The sequence below is a fragment of the Bidens hawaiensis genome, unplaced genomic scaffold (genome assembly GCF_021521415.1).
Source record: "Bidens hawaiensis isolate Kalapana, Puna unplaced genomic scaffold, B.hawaiensis_p1.1 tig00070756_1, whole genome shotgun sequence".
NCBI lineage: Eukaryota > Viridiplantae > Streptophyta > Magnoliopsida > Asterales > Asteraceae > Bidens > Bidens hawaiensis.
The window spans coordinates 41,602-57,500 of NW_027506658.1; positions in this window are offsets into that span (position 1 = coordinate 41,602).

The following is a 15,899-nucleotide window of genomic DNA, read 5'->3' on the forward strand; positions in this document are numbered from 1 at the left end:
TGGGCTTGTCCCTAGTTACACGGGCTTGTCCCCAGTTTTGGGCTTGTCTCCAGTTACACAGGCTTGTCCCCAGTTACACGGGCTTGTCCCCAGTTGCACGGGCTTGTCCCCAGTTTATTGTTTAGGCTTGTCCCCAGCTTAATGGGTTTGATCCCAGTTGATATTATGAATTATTTGCAACAGATCTTCTAAGTTCTTTCTGAAGATCAAGAAACTAAGGATCCCGGATCCTAAAGCTATTCCTTTAAGGATCATTAAGAGCTCAATACTTCTGGTAACTTAGGTCTATCTAGACCTTCTGGTATGATCTCTGCTAATTAACTTATGTATGATATTTGTTACATTAATTTTGGATCTTTCAGTTTAAATTCTCTTATATAAATTTATCAACTTTTCAAGATGTCTTATCCTAATATTTATTATTTAAGGATATTCTTTCCTAATATTTTTTCCTAATGATATTCTATCCTAAAGGATTTTCATAAGGATCTTTTATCCTAAAAATCTTTTACTTAAAATTATTTGTCAAACTATCAATAATGTTAAAGTTATATCTAACAAATTTTTGAAAATAAACAACAAGTAAAAAGTCAAAAGATTTATATATTAGTTAAAATAAGCCACAGGGGCTTATCCAAAATTCTTAACCCGAACTTCACCATACAGAAGATGGACCATCCATCCGGGTTAAGTAAGAGTTACTAACAGTTCATAAGTGTAGGAAATTTAAAAACAGGGGCAACAAAGGCTTCATCCCCACAAACAGAGGATCCCTCCACCTTTGTCACCCCCGCAGATTGTCTTAAGGATCATGGATCCTTTATCCTAAATACTGTTGTTTATTACAGACCATAGAAATTGTTCATAAAAACACCAACACTAAACAAAAAAGTGGGCTCGGGCCTTGTCTTTGATATCCTTCATTGCCCACTTAAGCTGCATCCTCAACCGCAGCATCAGCTTCTCCCTTTCCATCCTCAACCACCTCCTTAAAGCCACTGGTCCCTGCCTTGGTGTTCTCAACCATCTCCTCGTCATCCTCACCATCAAGGTCGTCAAGTGCAGCCTTCCATTTCTCCACATCCCAAGCCGAATTGTCAAAAGAGGGATCACCAGCCTCCTTCGTCATCTTGATTCGCGCCTGGAATACCGACCTGGCAGCCCACATCTTGGCTTCATCAGTCGCCTGCTCCACTACCTCTAGACGTTGGGCTTCGGCTAAGGATAGTTGATCCTCCAATTGTTTCTTCTCCTTGGGGAGCTGGATCATAGCCTTGAGGGCTAAATGGTAAATATTCTGGCAAAACCGTTCCATCTATCAGATTTCGCAGCAATTTTGAAATCCAAAATGACAGCTGTATTCCATTGTCACCCGCCATTTTGGGGGCAATTGTTAGGCCATGAATTTTATACTGAGGATCCTTTATCCTTGACTGTCTTATAGATAGTTTATCCTTGAAATATGTATCAGGATATAAAGGATCGATGATCCACGGTATTACTTGTTTACTAATGATTGCGTTTAGTATGGTGATGTGTTAGACAGGTATGACAACTTTAAGACGTGCTTGTATCAATTATCCTCACAGAGCATTTTCTAGCTGGAGCAAGGATCCAGGATCCTAGTTCGATGTAGCTGTTAATGAACGAACTCATGCGAAGATGGATGTTTAAATATCAACAACGGCTACAAGACTCGTTCTCCCACTTATCTCACTACTGGATGGCTATTGGCACGTGGTCAAAGGTCGTGGAGCGGCTAGTGGAAGACTTCCGGATAGTTAGAAGATATTGTTAGTAATATTTTCTTATTTATTTAAGCTATGATCGAGTAGGAAACACGTGTACCATCACACACACTCTAGAGCAGAAACAATTACTCTCTCTACTCACTAGCTTATTTGTAATCTCGGTCATATACTCGACAACGATTGTAACACCTTTTTTATCTAATAGAATCGACGGTGATAGTTTTCACCGTCCGGAGGTTTTTTGTGCCGGAGATCACGATAATCATATACTCATCGACCAAAGGTTACCTTGTTGATCCTTGACCGAAAAGATTTAATCAACGATTACTTGTTACTCCTTGATTGAAGAGATTCGACCAAAGATTACCTTGATAAGTTTTGATCGAAGTAAGACTATCTTGGTTAAGGGCTTTTTCCCTCGTGATCAAACCTTTGTGTTCACCAATATTATGATTACACATTTGTCATTATCGTGTTAGCACCTTACCTCACTTAACAGATTTGGATACTTGATCCTTAACAGATTTTTGTCCAACACAATATATTTCACGGATTTATGAATAAACCTTCCAAAGCGATAAAACACATAATCATATAGACATATAAGCATAGAACACCAAATCGAGCAATTATTTAAGTAAAGTATACAATAAAGTTTGTGGTTTAAGACTCAAGTGTAAAGCATTTAATTTGAATAAGTATGAAATGTCACCCCCAAAACAAAAGATGGAAAATGGGGTATGAAAGTACTCACGTTCAAGTAATAAACTTGAAAGTTGATAATTTAGATATTTGCCAGAATGACGAGTTTAACATATGAAGCCTAAATAAAAGAAAATCTTGGATTTGGAAAGGTTTTCTTGAAGGTCTTTAAATAATTGTTGCAAAAAGTAAACAATTACAGTTCAAGGTTTAAAATGTAACTATTTAAGAATTTATAATAATAACCTTTTAAAAATGTAAGTTTGCTCGAAACCGGGTTAAAGTATCTAACCTTAATATTTACTTAACCAATGTTAAGTAATAAGTTGGGAAAAATGCTAAAATGCAAGTTCCATTGGGCTAAAGATACTAAAATGAGTCTTTAACGAGTGTTCGGGTTGTTGGTTCGGGTCTTGACAAATGGTCAAACCCTAAGTCAACTTTCCAAAATATTAATTGTTATGAGATAACTCATTAAAACATAGTAATACTTAACCAAGTATGTAGATCTATTGTTTTAGAACTAACAACGTACGTTAAGCGAGTGTTTGGTTTTGTCGGTCCAAACTTTGTTATGAGATCAAGTTGGATCCAACATTCCCAAGTACTTAAGAAAATAATTAAAATCAGTTTGTAAACTGTATTTAAAGAAATATACAAGTCTTGATAACTAAAAACACACTTGTGTGTCTTAAGCGAGTAAAAATCGGATCGGTTCGATTTCCATCTCATAACAAGTTCATAGATGGATTCCACTTACCCATATATCATAGATATTGTATAATAATGTACAAATGAAAATATTTAAGTTCTACAACTAAAAAGTCAACAACAAGTCTTTTTAACAAAAGTTCGGTTTGGTTCGGTTTCCATCTCACAATGAGTTCATAGATGGTCTCCACATACCCAAGACTTGTACATGTGACTAACAAACTAAAATGAGCAGAAGTTAAGCATGATTAGTAAGCAATAATAAAGTTAGATAAGTTTATATATATATATATATATATATATATATATATATATATCAAGAACACGAAGTTCTCCATAAAGCCTTGCCTTACGAGGTCTGAAACCTCACTGAACAGAGCCGGAGAAGCAACTACCAAGGGTAACAAGGGGTAATATACTATATATATGTTGTACCACCATATTTAAGTGTTAGTAAGGTTAGATGAACAAATTATAATGAAAGATTAAACTCAGTTTAACTTTTAGAAGTCAAACCTTCAAGAACAATAAATAAACAACCTTGAATCTATTGAGTTTGAGAGAGAATTTGAAGATGTAGCAGGGGAAAATGAAGGGAAATGGGGGTGTATATATAGGGTAATGTTGGTGGTCAAATGTGGTTGTGTGTTACAAGAGTTTTCATGCAAAAATGGATCAATACAAGGCATAAACAAACATAAACGGGCCTGCTGGTCTGCAGGTGGTCGCGATACGCCACCTCAGAGGCATCCCCCCATCGCGTAGCGCGATAGGGTTGTTTACCAGCATTTCCCAAATTTCAAAAATGGCAGATTTGGTCCCCGAAGTTCGTTTTAAGTGATTTTTACGCGTTTTAAGGACCGAAAAGAATGTTTTCAAGACCCAACAAGTGTGAAATAATACTGTAACATAAAATCCATCATTTTGATTATTTCCAAAGTGTCGGTTTACAAAACGGGTCGGTTTATATAATAAAATCTTACAAAACGAATACTATTCGAGACCCGAAATTGACGAATGTCACAGTATCTACTACTTTAAAAAATTTCGTCCCGAAATTAAGACGAAGACGATGATGCAAACAAATATGGATACTTCTCTCTCATTGAGTCTTCTCGTTCCCAAGTAAATTCCGCGCCACGCCGTGATTCCCATCGAACTTTGACTAACCGAATACGACTACGCTTGGTTTTCTTCTCGTTACGATCCATGATCTCAATGGGTCGTTCAACCATGACCATCGAGAGGTATATGGAGATTACCCTCGGCTAAGCACTTTTTGAGATTCTAACCATGAAATGTCGGATGAACACCGGCAAGTTCTTGCGGTAGTTCGAGTCGATAAGCTACTTTCCCAACACGCTCAAGGATTTTGAAAGGACCAACGAAACGAGGTGCTACCTTCTTTCCGAAACGGACTACCCCCTTCCAAGGAGATACTTTTAGAAGGACAAGATCGTCAACATTTAATTCGATAGGTTTTCTCCATTTGTCGGCATAACTCTTTTGACGACTTCTAGCGGCTAGGAGGTTCTTACGGATTTGATCGATCACGTCGGTAGCTTCTTGGACCATTTCGGGTCCCGTGATTTGAGCTTCACCGATTTCATTCCAACTAATCGGAGATCGACATTTACGACCGTAAAGAGCATGAAATTGAGCCATATCAATGCTAGAATGGTAGCTATTGTTATAGGAGAACTCGATGGAAGGAATGTGAGAATCCCAATTCCCACCGAAATCCAGAACACACGCTCGTAGCATATTTTCGAGTGTTTGAATCGTACATTCGGATTGACCGTCCGTTTGAGGATGATAAGTGGTGCTAAGATCGAGACGAGTTCCCAAGGCTTCTTGAAGTGATCGTTAAAAATGAGAGGTAAAACGAGCATCACGATCAGAAATGATAGTCAATGGTAAACCGTGTCGGCACACAATTTCCCGAACATAGATTTGAGCTAGCTGCTTGACAGAATACTTTTCACGGATCAGAATGAAATGAGCAGATTTGGTCAAATGATCGATGATCACCCAAATACTATCGTTTCCTTTTTGGGTGTTGGGTAGTTTAGTGATAAGTCCATAGCAATGTCTTCCCATTTCCAAACGGGAATCGGTGGTTGCTCGAGTAGACCAAAAGGTCTTTGGTGTTCGGCTTTGACTTTTAAACAAATAAGACATTTTAGATACAAACAACGATACGTCCTTTTTCATACCCGGCCATCAAAAGGTATCACGAAGATCGAAATACATCTTATCCGCACCGGGATGAACGGAATACCGTGAATTGTGAGCTTCGTCGAGTATACAAGTACGAAGTTCTTCGCGATTAGGAACCCACAAACAATTGAGAAAGTACAAAAGACCATCGGGTTTGGTTTCGAGCTGAATTTCGGCTCCACATGACATTTCGTCGTACATGTTACCTTCTTCAACGGAGGTACGTTGAGCTTGGAAGATACGAATTTGAAGATCGGTTAGAACAACATCGCTTAGAAGCAGAAAGGATTTAACATTAACCTTCCGACTTAGGGCGTCGGTGACAACATTTGCTTTACCGGGATGGTAGAGAATCTCGCAATCGTAATCACTAAGTAATTCGGCCCATCGTCATTGTCTCATATTGAGATCTTTTTGGTTAAAAATATGTTGAAGGCTTTTATGGTCGGTAAAAACCACACATTTCGTACAATAAAGGTAATGTCTACAGATTTTGAGAGCGAAAACTACGGCACCAAGTTCGAGATCGTGAGTCATGTAGTTCTTCTCGTTGACCTTTAGTTGCCTTAATGAGTAAGCGATGACTTGTCCTCATTGCATGAGAACACAACCAAGACCTTGATGAGAGGCATCACAAAATATAACAAAATCGTCATTTCCATCGGGGAGGGTTAGAACGGGAGCATTGCAAAGCATGTCCTTGAGAGTACAAAAGGCTTCTTCTTGCTTCGAACCCCAATCGAAGGGTTTTCCCCTTATGGGTGAGAGAGGTAAGAGGCAAAGAGATCTTGAGAAAATTCCGAATGAAACGCCGATAATATCCGGCCAAACCGAGGAAGGATCGAATTTCCGTGGGAGTCGTTGGAGTTTTCCAATCCTTAACGGCCTCAATTTTAGCGGGATTAACATGAATACGTTTGTCGTTTATGATGTGTCCTTCCTCGAGCCAAAATTCACATTTGGAGAGTTTATCGTAGAGTTTTTCATTTCTAAAGAGCTCGAGAATGGAACGCAAATGATGTTCATATTCGGCTTTGGATTTAGAAAAGATGAGAATGTCATCAATAAAGACAATAAAAAATTTATCAAGGAATAGTTTGCAAACACGGTTCATGAGGTCCATAAACACCGCGGGTGCATTTGTTACCCCAAGGGCATAACCAAAAATTCGAAATGTCCATATCAAGTACGAAAAGCAGTTTTTGGAATTTCTTCTTCGCGAACACGCAATTGAGGATAACCCGATCGAAGATCAATTTTGGAGAAACAAGTTGCGCCTTGAAGTTGGTCGAATAGGTCGTCGATACGTGGCAAAGGATAACGATTTTAATGGTGAGTTTGTTAAGTTCTCGATAATCGATGCACATACGAAACGAACCATCCTTCTTTTTCACGAAAAGACGGGAGCGCCCAAAGGAGAAGAACATGGACGAATGAAACCTTTATCGGAAAGTTCTTCGAGTTGGTTTGATAGTTCTTGCATTTCCTACAGGGCTAAACGATAAGGAGCCTTGGCCACGGGCATCGCGTCGGTCACAAGATTGATACGGAATTCAATCGAACGAGAGGGTGGAAGACCGGTAACATCGTCGGGAAAGACATAGGGGAAATCACGAACAATAGAAATATCTTGGATTTTTCTTTCCTTTTTTTTCTTTTGCCATCGAGAGAGCTAGAAACGGGACGTACTTTTGGCGTAAGTACTTTTGCGATTGGGAGCACGAAATCAGATTTAGTCTTCTAGAAGTAGCGTTTCCAAAGACTTTAAGAATTTTACAATTGACTAGCGGAATGTGAATGAATTTATCGAAACAAATGACTTCGGCATGGTGCAAAGATAACCAATCCATGCCTACTATGACACCAAAACTTCCCATTTGCATCAGGATGAGATCGATGGAGAATTTATGCTTGGCGAGAATGAGAGAACAATCGCGGACGACGGAATTGATGGTAATAGAATTGCCATTGGCTTCAATGGAGAACGGTCAGAAAAGCTTAGTTCAAGGCATAGAAATTTTCGATTCAAATTTCAAAGATATAAAACTTCTATCGGCACTAGTATCAAATAAAATAGAAGCCAAATGATGGTTCACCAAAAACATACCATTCACGAAATCGTTTGCAACTTGAGCTTGATTTGCGTTCATCATGAAAGCTCGCCCTTGATTGCCATGGTTGACTTGAGGTGCTTGTTGTGGAGGAGGAGGTGGTTCTTGTATAGCTTGGATGGGTTGGATGAGTGGTGCATTGAGTTGGGGATTTTAGGCTTGGTAAGTTTGGACTTGGTAAGCTTGGGTTTGGTAGTAAGGTACGGTTATGGTTTGGTTAGCAAAAGTGAGGCGAGGGTAATTGTTGCAAAAATGGTTTGGATCTCCACAATTGAAGCAAACTCGGGGTGATTGGGGTTGGTTTGGTGGGTAGGGTGCATAACGGTTTTGGGTAATTTGGGGAGTGGTTCTTGGTTGGTTGGCTTGGGTTGGTTGTGCGGATCGACATGAGGTATTTAGATGACCAAAACGGTTACAAATGGTGCATTGGCGACATGTAAAATGTGATGGATGGTGACGTTGGCAATTATTGCAAAGTGGGAAGGTACCGGTTTAGGGTTTTTCGGGTTTGTGGTGGAGCTTGGGTTTGTTGTTGTGGTTGGGTTACGGCAAAGTTTCGGTAGTTGTTTTTGGGTTTCTTCTTGTTGTTGTTATTGTTGTTGGGACGGGATGAGTTGAAGTAATTGTTGGCTTCTGGTGCGCGTTCAACCTTGGCTTGCGGTGCGGGCTCGGGCTTGGCTTTCTCACTCGGTTTCTTGAGGGTTAGAGTAGCCGCCTTCACATGATTTTCCGATAGCGCACCGGCTAAAGTGATGGCGTCCTCAAGGTTCACGGGTTTGCTACTCATGACGGAGTCCTGGATTTGCATTGGTAAACCCCCAATGTATTTGTCAAGCTCGCGCTCGGTCGGGGTAACCAAGTGAGGAACGAGTATGCTCAACTCGTGAAAACGGAGTGAATAAGCGGCGTTATCACCACTTTCTTGCTTCAAGTTCCAAAATTCTTCCTCAAGCTTTTGGAGCTCGTGTTTGGGACATCATTTCTTCATCAAAAGCGCCTTGAGATCTGCCCATGGAAAAGCCATAGCCGTATCCGAACCTTGGAGGTGCATAACACTACCCCACCATGTTAGAGCGGTCTTTCTAAACATGACTGAAGCGAAATTTGTCTTTTTCGCTTCGGGGCATTCGCTATGTCGAAACACACACTCGATAGATTCGAACCATTGCAACAAGGTAGTCGCGCAATTGGTTCCAAGGAACTCGGACAGGTTGGCACTAGTAAATTGCTTGTACAAGTAAGATGTGGGTTTGGGTTCAACGTGTGCAACAACAGGTGTGGGTTGGGTAGCTTGGATTTGGGTTATAAGTTCAGGAATCACAGCGGCCATTTGTTTAGTGACGAAAGCAGCCATACGTCCGGTGGAGTTCTTGCGCGGTCTTAGTGGTGGCATGCTAAAAGATTATAAAGAAATGGAATAAGTTTTTGGGTAAAAAGAAATGAATATGAAGATTCATAAAAATAAAATAAGATGAAGTTTAATTTATTAATTGTGAATCCTAAAGTTAGTAAGGAGAAGATGTTAGTGTTAGATAAAAATGTAAATCTTTGTATATAAACAACAAAACCGAAAACAATAGTAAATGGTTTTTGTGAGGTTAAAGCTTGGAAATTTGAGATTTTGAGATTTATAGAGTCAGAAAATCGTGCATGAACCACCATAACTTAATATTCCAGCACTAAAAAGTTTTATAAAACAACATATTGGAGTCTAAACATGTGTACGAACCACAGCAACTTTTTCATGTTTTCGACTCAAATAACGATAATAACACAATAAATCGAGATACAACGTCATGTCAAAACACTAGTCCACGAACCACCGTAGTTCTATTGTTTTGACACCGAAAATAAGGATAGCGACCAGAACGCTCACATTCGACTACTTAAAGTATTGACATTTGTAACACGATTTGTGGCCTAGAAATAGTCCAACCATCCCAGGTAAGTAAATCACCTTCGATTTTTGGAATCTTTTTGTCAAATGGTCATTTTATAATGTCTTGTTTCCTATGATGGCTACAAACCCGATATAAACGCAACCTTTAAGTGATTTGAAACAACGGGAGCCAAGTTAATCTTGTAATCCATAAAACACAATGAAAATCTACTTTTGCGTTTTAAGGTAAGGATACCTTGGAAATACTATGAAAGTGTGTGTATGTGAGCATTTAGGATATTGGTGAATTTTAAAAAATTTTATAAATAACATGCGATATGAACAATCAATTATAGAGTAAACACGTATAAGCACACGTATAAGACCCTAAGCATAACAATTCTAGGTCATTACGTCTAACCACCTATCTTATTGTCATGGCTTTGATACCAATCTCTCACACCCCGACCAAAGGCGGTGAAACATGCCGGGATGTAACGATTGCCCATAAGCACATGACACTATTTAAAGCGACAATATTAAATAAACTCATTTCATTTCACAACATCGAAAATGTCACATAACAAGGTTCATAAGTCAGATACAACAAAATATAGCAAATCAAATATTATTCATTTTTGCTAATATCCTAGAGGTATTTGTGACGTTTTCTTCTCCAACTCCATAATCAACCTAGATACAAACCTGTAACATTTCATAAAATAAAGTTTATCAGCACAAAGGTTGGTGAGCAACTCATAGATTTTGAACAATATGTATATAATAAGGAAAGTCACATTCTTGTATACAAAACAACAAATAAATAGCAATAATTTGGATAATATGAGGTCGCTAATAAGAATACATTAGCGGCACCGTCTATAAGTGAATACCATATAGTTCACGGATTTATGAATCAACCTTCCAAAGCGATAAAACACATAAGCATATAAACATATAAGCATAGAACACCAAATCGAGCATTTATTTAAGTAAAGTATACAATAACGTTTGTAGTTTAAGACTCAAGTGTAAAGCATTTAATTTGAATAAGTTTAAAATGTCACCCTCAAAACAAAAGATGGAAAATGGGGTATGAAAGTACTCACGTTCAAGTAATAAACTTGAAAAGTTGATAATTTGGAGATTTGCCAAAATGACGGGTTTAATGTATGAAGCCTAAATAAAAGAAAATCCTGGATTTAGAAAGGTTGTCTTGAAGATCTTTAAATAATTGTTGCAAAAATTAAACAATTAAAGTTCAAGGTTTAAAATGTAACTATTTAAGAATTTATAATAATAACCCTTTAAAAATGTAAGTTTGCTTCAAACCGGGTTAAAGTATCTAACCTTAATATTTACTTAACCAATGTTAAGTAATAAGGTGGGAAAAATGCTAAAATGCAAGTTCTATTGGGCTAAAGATACTAAAACGGGTCTTTAACGAGTGTTCGGGTTGTTGGTTCAGGTCTTGACAAATTGTCAAACCCTAAGTCAACTTTCCAAAATATTAATTGTTATGAGACAACTCATTAAAACATAGTAATACTTAACCAAGTATGTAGATCTATTGTTTTAGAACTAACAACGTACGTTAAGCGAGTGTTTGGTTTTGTCGGTCCAAACTTTGTTATGAGGTCAAGTTGGATCCAACGTTTCCAAGTACTTAAGAAAATAATTAAAATCAGTTTGTAAACTCTATTTAAAGAAATATACTAGTCTTGATAGCTAAAAACACACTTGTGTGTCTTAAGCGAGTAAAAATCGGATCGGTTCGGTTTCCATCTCACAACAAGTTCATAGATGGATTCCACTTACCCATATATCATAGATATTGTATAATAATGTACAAATGAAAATATTTAAGTTCTACAACTAAAAAGTCAACAATAAGTCCTTTTAACAAAAGTTCGGTTTGGTTCGGTTTCCATCTCACAATGAGTTCATAGATGGTCTCCACATACCCAAGACTTGTACATGTGACTAACAAACTAAAATGAGCAGAAGTTAAGCATGGTTAGTAAGCAATAATAAAGTTAGATAAGTATATATATATATATGTATATATATATATATCAAGAACATGAAGTTCTCCATGAAGCCTTGCCTTACGAGGTCCGAAACCTCACCGACCGGAGCCGGAGAAGCAACTACCAAGGGTAAAAAGGGGTATTATACTATATATATATATATATATATATATATGTTGTACCACCATATTTAAGTGTTAGTAAGGTTAGATGAACAAATTAGAATGAAAGATTAAACTTAGTTTGACTTTTAGAAGTCAAACCTTCAAGAACAGTAAATAAACTACCTTGAATCTATGGAGTTTGAGAGAGAATTTGAAGATGTAGCAGGGGAAAATGAAGGGAAATGGGGGTGTATATATAGGGTAATGTTGGTGGTCAAATATGGTTGTGTTATAAGAGTTTTCATGCAAAAATGGATCAAGACAAGGCATAAATAAACAAAAACGGGCATGATGGTCTGTAGGTGGTCGCGATACGCGACCTCAGAGGCATCCCCCCCATCGTGTAGCGCGATGGGGTTGTTTATCAGCATTTCCCAAATTTCAAAAATGGCAGATTTGGTCCCCGAAGTTCGTTTTAAGTGATTTTTACACGTTTTAAGGACCGGAACGAATGTTTTCAAGACCCAACAACTGTGAAACAATACTGTAACATAAAATCCATTATTTTAATTATTTCCAAAGTGTCGATTTACAAAACGGGTCGGTTTACATAATAAAATCTTGCAAAACGAATATTATTCGAGACCCGAAATTGACGAATGTAACAATTAGTTTTATAATAAAGATTGTATTGTGTTGGTTTGTGAATACGAATAGTCTTAATATGATGGTGTGATGTCATTCCCATTAATAATTAAAAATTAAATACTAACAACTATCAAACCAATCAACCCCTAGTTTTTTCTCTTCTTCTTCGACGAATCAATAACAAGTAATATCCACCATGCATGGATTTTATATTATGGTTGTTTGTTTCTTCTTTAATTTTGGTATTATGTTTTGGTTATGGTATTATGTTTTTGGTTTTGGTATTATAGATAACTGATTGTCGGTACCATACCGGTATCGATACCAAGTTTAGTGGAGATTTTAAAAAAAAAGAAAAAAATTGTACCAAAGTGGGTATCATACCTAAAGTACACGTACCCGTACATGTATATGTACCCGTACCATAAAATTCAAGTACGGGTATGAGTACCCAGATTTACTGATTTTAGGTACGAGCACTTTCGGATACATGTACGATTATAAGTACAAGTATGGTACTGATCTCATCTTTAATCTCACCAAACCTAGATAGCTTTTAAACCTCGTTATAACATCTCATTTATTTGTTAAACCATTTCGTCAACAAATCCTAGGTATATTTCGTCATCAAATCCTAAGTATTTTAACTTCCTTACATTAAATAAAATTTAAATTCAAAAAATACATAAATATTAGAAGCAAATAATGTAAAACAACCCCGTAATACGGGGATAAAAACTAGTATCTATGTATGTGTGTGTATATGTATATATTTAGTGAGAGGATATTTTGTGAACATGATGAGTTGTAAGAACTTTAAGAACTCAATATGATCCACACAATCATTTGAATGTCTACTATATATGTGGTTGAGATTAAATTTGACAAAAAAATGAATTAGGAGACAGAATAAATATGTGTTATGATTACACTAGTGTAAACGTTAGTTACACCTATGTAAAAAGTCGATTCGGTGTGTAAAAAAATATTGTAATTTTTGTACATACATGTATCTTACGTATTACATATATGTGTAACAACCCAGCTACCGCCGCACCATAATTTGTCCGCTTTGACCGGGACGTACCACCATCGCCTCACGGATTTGCTTTGGTTGCCCAGGTGAAGACATCTCAAGAGGTCACCCATTCTGATACTACTTTCACCTGAGCACGCTTAACTGTAGAGTTCTCCTCTCATCCACTACCATTAAACGCCCAAAACGCTCTATGATGGGGAAGGTATCTACCTCTTTATAAGAATGATTAGTTCTCCTTCCCAACCGATATGGGATCCCGGTACCCTACATTGGCGTTGGACTTACTCATAAACACAGTTCTAAATATCATAGTTAATATAAAAACTTTTGTGGATTATAAAACATCAACCATTCATTACAAACAATCAATACTTGTCTTTAAAACATAACATAAAGTAGCTTATTAAAACATCATGACAAATCTTTTTCGGATGCTAGTCCCTTCAAACTATGCCATGTGTCTCTCTCTCAAGCCAGCTGCTTCAATCTATTTACCTGTGTGCATACTAAAAGTCAGCTACGTTACCACTTAAGGTAATTTTATTAACTAATCAAATCCAGTATGCACGCAGCCCGAAAACATAACAAGGAAATGGGGCAAGAAACTCACCTATAAATGATTCCTCTCAGAGTTTATGGTAATGCCCTCCTTGAATTGTGCACGGCTAACTGTGGATCAATTAACAAGCATTACTTAACTACTTCTAATTATATTATATTTCTAAGTCGTTTCCCGTTTAAACGTTTATTTCCTTATTCATTAATTACTTATCTTTATATCATATAACTCCATATCGTACGTATACGCTGTTTTTCTTTCGTTTATATTGGAAAATCATTTAATCTTGCATATAAGTTATTATTGGCGTGAAAGTAGTTCTGGCGTGTAAGTTCTTTAGCGTATAAGTCATCCCTGGCGTATAAGTCTTCATTGGTGTATAAGTAGTTCTAGCGTGTAAGTCTTATATATACGTTTATATAAACATACGGGCATACATACATATATGTTTATGTACATATACATGCATATATACATATACATACATACATAGACGAGCATACATACATATGCGTTTAATATACATATACGGGTATACATATATAAACGTTGCTCATACTTATGTGCTTCATACATACACGTTGGTATACTTATACATGGCTTACACATATACGGTGCTATATACTTATAAGTTTCAGATACATATGCGCTACCTATTTCCTTATACGCTGCAACTTATACGGATTCATACTTATACGACGTAAAGTTCAGTTCAACTTATTTATTATGCGTTTTTACGGTTTTTATTCGATTCCAGCGCCGTTAACCACCATGGTTGGTTGGGGTTTGATCATTTATGACCTAGGTAGCTTTAGGGTGTCCAGATCTGAGCTAAGGTGGTCCTTAAGCTCGTTTTTGGTTGATTAAACACCCGAATAAAGCTAGATCTAGATTCAAACAGGTCATTAGGCATCCCGGAGCTGTGGTTTCAGGTTCTACTATGTTGGGTCAGCTGAGGTAAATGATTTCTTACCTTCGGTTGGTCTTGGATCGTTTAATATAATAGAGTATAGAGTGTTTGGCTTAAGTGTGTGTTTTTTATGGTGTAGCCTATGGTGTAAAATGGATGGAAATGGAAATGATTAGGGTTTAAGGGGTATATATACTCCTTAAGCCCATGGACCTTAGGCCCATCTTTCCATTTTAGCCAATAACTAATTTCATTTAATTAGCATACCATCCTTCTATCTTTATTATTACTTATTATAAAACTACCTCTGAGCTAAGCAGGCTCACATAACATAAATTCAACATGCATAGGAATTCAACAAACTCTTAGAATCTTGCTATTAACTATTTGAATTCTTGGCTCTTCCATCCATATAATTAGAATATATTAAAGAATATAATATAGAATAAAAAATAACTGTTAAATATTATATTATAGTAAATATTATAGAACATAACGATTAATTTAGCGATATAGAATTTTTTTATCACGATTAAAGATTCTAAAAAAAAATCGATCGTTCAAGTATTCGAAATTTCAGGGTAAAATCAGTGAAAGAGAGACAGATATATAGGGTATGTATCCACCTATATTGAATTGCGGATACAGAAATGATAAAATCGTTTTTGATTGGATCGAATATGAGCCTCCTATAGAAGATGAAAGAAGATAGACAAGAGATCAAAGACAAAGCTTTTTCGAGACAGGAATCAGCATCTATCTAATGAATTAAATCTAATGAATTAAACGGTTCCGAGAAAGAAAAAAGGGAACGAGATCGCAATGAGATTTTCATCTCAAAAAGGGGGATATGGCGAAATTGGTAGACGCTACGGACTTAATTGGATTGAGCCTTGGTATGGAAACTTACTAAGTGATCACTTTCAAATTCAGAGAAACCCTGGAATTAAAAAATGGGCAATCCTGAGCCAAATCACGTTTTCCGAAAAAAAAAAAAGGTTCAGAAAGCGAAAATCAAAAAAGGATAGGTGCAGAGACTCGATGGAAGCTGTTCTAACGAATGGAGTTGATTGTCTTACATTGGTAGAGGAATCCTTCTATCGAAACTTCAGAAAAGATGAAGGATAAACCTGTATACATAGAAGAATTGATGTGAATCGATTCCATATTGAAGAAAGAATCAAATATTCATTGATCAAAGCATTCACGCATAATCTGATAGATCTTTTGAAGAA